Below are 5,556 nucleotides of genomic sequence, written 5' to 3' on the forward strand. Positions count from 1 at the left end.
TTTTCTGCACGCTGATTGGTTAGTCTCCTCCCACCTCCTCACTCTGATTGGCTCGACATTGGACGGCCTTGGGCTGCGGGAGCCGCCGACGCCACGCCCCAGCGCCTTCACCCTCAGGCCTCCCCCATTGGCCCTCAGGGACACTGCCGCGAGAACTGTGCGTGCCCTCTCCCTGTCCCCGCCCCCTCTCGCCACTGCCTCCACGGCGGCCCGCCTCCCAGACTCGATTGGTGAATCTTCGGAACACGTGCTCCCACGCTAACTCTGATTGGCTGTCGAGGCTGCAAAGTTAGAGCGCGAGAAAGAGTAGGTGTCTCGCGCCTGCGCAGCCCTGGTCCTCCTGAAGGATGACGTTAATTCCCGCCAAATTTTAAAGACCCAGTCTCTGCTAGACTGTGAAGAGAGGTACGAAAAGCAGAAGAGAAGTGGCCACAGAAGGGACCGAGGGGAGGAGGAAAAGAAGGGAGCCTTCAGAGGAAGGGAGGGAGGAGAGGGAGTGCTTTATAAATGCTCTTTCATTTACTCCTACCCTATGCCACAGGAAATCTCATTGTACAGAGTTTAGGTTATACGACTTGAGGTAGGTCACACGACCGGTACGTGGCCCAGCCAGGATTCTGATGTGGGTCGTCTGACTTTAGAAACCCTGCTTTTAACCACCACACTATCCATGGAATCGTATTTGACAAACGTACTGAATGTCTAATGGGTTTCAGGCTCTGTTCCAGAGAGTGGAAGTCCAGCAGTAAACTAAACAACCAAAATTCCTATCCTCATGGAGCTTTACATGCTAGGAGGGGGAGGCAGACGATAAACAAACTATAGAAATGATCCCTGAAAGTATAGTCTTGGCAGGCGATAAACAAATGAAAGAATCATCAGTTAGCGATAAGTCCTACGCAGATAATTAAAATAAGGTATTGTAAAGGAGACTGACTTGTTGGGTGTTTTAGATTGGTCGGGGTAACCATCTCTAATGATGTCTCTCAGTGATATTTAAGGTGAGTCCTCAATTACTAAAAAGAGTCAGCCATAAGAAGATCTGAGGAGGAGCAACCCAAACGGAGGGAAAAGCAAGTGCAAAGTCCCTAGAGCATGAAGAAAGTTGGTGGGTTTTTTTTTGTTTTTTAAAAGATTGTTTTTATTTATTTGACAGAGAGAGAGCACAAGCAGGCAGAGCAGCAGGCAGCGGGAGAGGGAGAAGCAGGCTCCCAGCTGAGCAGGGAGCTGGTGTAGGGCTGGATCCCAGGACTCTGGGATCATGACCTGAGCCAAAGGCAGATGCTCAACCGACCGAGCCACCCAGGCACCCCGAAACTTGGTGTTTTGAAGCAGCAAAAAAGAAAACCAGAGTGACTGGAGCATGGTGAGTGAGGGGAGAATGGTGGGGATTTGTACTGGCGTGGGAATTGATCGTGTAGAACTTTCCAGGCTTTTGTAAGGAGTTTGGGTTTTCTTCTAAGTGTGATGGGAAGCTGTATTAGTTAGAATTAGATCCTACTATGACAGAAAACCTCAAATAATTGGGACTTAAACAAAATTAAGTTTATTTCTCTCTCATGTAAAAATCTAGGTAGGTGTTTCAGGACTGGTGGATTTCTCCACTACATCAGGGACCCAGGTTTCTTCTATCTTGTTGCTCACAGGGCATTACCTCCATTGCCAAGTTCCAGCTTCAGCCATCATGCCTGTTAGAACAGCAGGAGGAGCCTGCTCTTTTAAAAGACAGGCCAGGAGACTGCACACAACCTCATTGGCTCTCTCTGGTCAGAACTCAGTTACATGACCACACCTAAGTGCAAGGAGGGACTCTGGAAAATGTGTTCTTTATTTTGGGCTTCTATGTGTTCACCTAAACTTCAGAGGTTCTGTTATTGAGGAAGAAGGAAAAAAAGGACTAGGGGTAAAACTACAGTCTTTGCCACAGAAGTCATTGGAAGAATTGTAGCAGGGGCAAGGCATGATCTGATTTTCAGTTCTGAAAAAAAAAAATCATTCTGTCTACTATAGGGTAAATGGTTATAGGTGGGGAAGATTGGAACTAGGGCAAACAAGAAGTGAGTTCAGCAGTCCAGGTGGAAGGTGATGGTAGCATAGACCAGGGTGGTAGGAGTGGGTTGGAGAGAGATGAATTAATTCAGGGAATGTTTTGGAGGTAAAATCCATAGGTTTGTTAATGGATTACATGTGGTGGTGACAGAAACAGGAATCACTGGTAACCTTGCTAGAGAAGCATTGTCCAACAGAACTCTCTGTGATCGTGGAAGTGCTCTGTATCTGATTGTCCAATATGGTCGCTACCAGCTATCAAGCACTTGAAATGTGGCTAGTAAAACTGCAAACCTGAAATGTTAATTTAATTTAAATTAGATTAAGTTAAGTGTTAATTAATTTAAATTTAAATAGCTACATGTGGTTAAGGGCTACCATATTGGACAAGGGCAGCTCTAGATTTTTGTTTTGAGCAACTGGGTGGCTTTTGGGGCCATTTATTGAAAAAAGGGAGACTGTAGCAGGAGCAGCTAAGTGGATGCTGATAGCCAGAAATCAGTAGTTTTGCCTTGAACGTGTCGATTTAAGATCCTTATGAGGCCTCCAAAGGGCTGATTGAGGAGGCAGGTGGATATATAACCTGGATTTGAGGGGGGCTAGAGCTGGACATGTCGGTTTAAGAGCCCTCAATAGCTAGGAGCTATTTAAAGCCGTGGGACTGGATGAGGTGCAGCACATAGACAGAACAGGGCCCGGAACTAAGCCCTGGGCACCCCCATGTGTACTTTGTTCCACCTCTCTAGTTATCACAGCCACAGACGTACTTCCGTGTCCCTAAAAAGAGGCAACATCAAGTCACATCCAGATAAGACGGACGTGACATCTCAGGCCACTTTAAACGTTCCTTCTAAGTTTCAGAGTTCACTGTTTCAATGTGCTGCCTGTTCCTCCTCTATTTCTCGGTAGCCACGGGTTAGTTCTTACTATTCTGAAACCTTGAACAAATTGGTAGATTTAGCTCCCACCAGGTGTATACAATAGTCGGGGAGGAAAATTAGTACATTTATGTGAATTGTGATGGTTTTATGTTAATTTGTGCCACTGGGTGTGGTGGTGCAAGGAGGCAGCCACCTCCCTCTCAGGCCATATCAGGGAGTAACAACGCTACTTCCCCTTCATAATCGGGGTAGCAGGCTCCACAGGAACACCCTTTCCTGCCGTTGCCCTAGTGGGAGGAGGAGTCCCAAATGGCCAGGTGGAACCCTAATTGGGTTCCTCAATGACAACGCCTCACCTTGGACAGTTATGTCTACAGAGCATGAGTGGCTTGGGGGATGGGGAGCAAATATTTTATAGAGAAAAGTAATAGTGAGAGCAGCCACCCTCTACCCCCTACTCCAGCCCTTGGTTTCCGGACCTCTGTATTGACCGAGGGAGAGCTGACACTGCATTTGGTCACTGTTTGAGATCACATATCACTTTCTACAAGAAAGTGTCCCAGCCTCACAGGTGTGGTCTCCTGGACACTGCTAGATCTGTTTTCAGAATACCATTTCATTGTTCTGTAAGGCCAGCTGCTTCTGGTGGTTGGGAAATATGATAATGGCCCATGGCTTGCCAACTATCTCATTTCTCTCCCTGGGAAGTGAGTTTCTTGGTTGGAGACAATTTTATCTGGACCACCCTGTTGTTGTGCAAAGTCAGTAATTCCAAGAAGGGTAAAGTAGAGGCATAACCTGCAGGGAAAGCAATCCCAAATACAGAATAAGTGTTTCTTCCAGAGCGCATAATTCACCACACCCTCCGCAACACAGGGGACCTGGTAGAGTTGACCTGCCACGAGATTCCTGACAGGTCCCCAAGAAGCCTGGTGCTCTGTTAGGGCTTCAGGATTGTATCCAGCTTCCTACTGAATCAACTTACTATTTATAATACTTTATTTTTTTTTCAGTTGCTTTTCTTCGATTTTCTTGGTAGAGATCATGTTGTCTTCAAATAATGATAGTTTTAACTTCTCTTGATTGTTTTCATCCCCAGTTACTTTCTTCTGTCTAATTAAGTTGTTTGAACATCTAGAACTAGTTAGATAATAGTGGATATCTTTTCTCCTCCTCTAAGGAGAGAAATATCAGGAGAAACTCTGCAAGAAAGCTGTAGTTTCCCTGGCTGTGCCCGCCTACCTGGATTCTGGTGGTACTTCTCATGTGCTAATGGGAGTTTTAACTAGCATGAACTAGGGCAAGGCATAAGAGCCTTATAAGAGGGTCTTACCAAATATTACCTAGGTCCTTTGATGTACCATGGGAAAGGCTGGGAGCTGGCAGGTGGCTCATAAGCAGAATATGTGAGGTGAGGGATCCTTACTCCTGGCTGCAGGGTGAGGAGGGAGCACACATAGTTCAGCAGGCAGTGGAGAGGCAAGGCCCGTGGTGACACATACACCAGTTAATATCTTAAAATTCTTTACTTTAATGGGAGTGTATCTTTATTTCCCCATAAGTCTTGATGTGGACTTTTTGGCTAACATAAATGTATTTTGTTTTATATATATATTTTAAAGATTTTATTTATTTATTTGAAAGAGAGAGAGAGGCAGTGGGAGAGCATGAGCAGGTGGCGGGGGGAGTAGGGGGAGGGAAGAGCAGAAGAGCCCGACCTGGCTTGATCCCAGGACGCTGGGATCATGACTTGAGCTGAAGGCAGACGCTTAACAGACTGAGCCACCCAGGTGCCCCGTATTTTATCATGTTAAAGGAGCATCCAGGGGCACCTGGCTGGCTCAGTTGGAAAAGCATAGGACTCTTGATCTCCGGATTGTAGGTTCCAGCTCCATGTTGGGTGTAGAGATGACTTAAAAAAAAAAAAATCTTAAAAAAATAAAGCATCCATCTTTTCCCATTTAATCTGGTAGTTTGACAGCGTTTTATTTTCTAACTTAATTTCTCATTGTTTCTATTAATTTATTTCTTCTGCCTCTCTTTGATTTATTTTTGTTATTCTTTGTCTAATTTCTTGAGCTGTATGCTTAGTTATTGTAATTTTTTATTAAGGACAAAAACATTTCACATGAGTACTGTTTTAGTTGTATCTCATAGATTCCAGTATGTTGTAGTTGTTATTGTTATGTTTAAAATATTCTGGGGGCACCTGGGTGGCTCAGTCGGTTAAGCATTAGCCTTCAGCTCAGGTCATGATCTTGGGGTCCTAGGATCAAGCCCTGCATCTGGCTCCCTGCTCAGCAGAGAGCCTGCTTCTCCCTCTTCCTCTGCTGCTCCCCCTGCTTGTGCTCTCTCTCTCTTTGTCAGGTAAGTTAATAAAATCTTTAGAAAAAAATAAAATATTCTGTATTTTTATTTTTATTTCTTCATTGGCTCAAGAGGTTCTTTTATTTTCTTTTATTTTTCTCTTTTTAAAAAAAAATATTTATTTATTTATGTAATCTCTACACCTAATGTGGGGCTCGAACTCACGACCCCGAGATCAAGAGTCACGTGCTCCACTGACCAAGTAGCCAGGTGCTCCTCAAGAGTTTCTTTTAAAAAAGAACAATAGGGGGGCGCCTGG

This window comes from Ursus arctos, unplaced genomic scaffold, assembly GCF_023065955.2.
Source record: "Ursus arctos isolate Adak ecotype North America unplaced genomic scaffold, UrsArc2.0 scaffold_2, whole genome shotgun sequence".
Classification (NCBI taxonomy): domain Eukaryota; kingdom Metazoa; phylum Chordata; class Mammalia; order Carnivora; family Ursidae; genus Ursus; species Ursus arctos.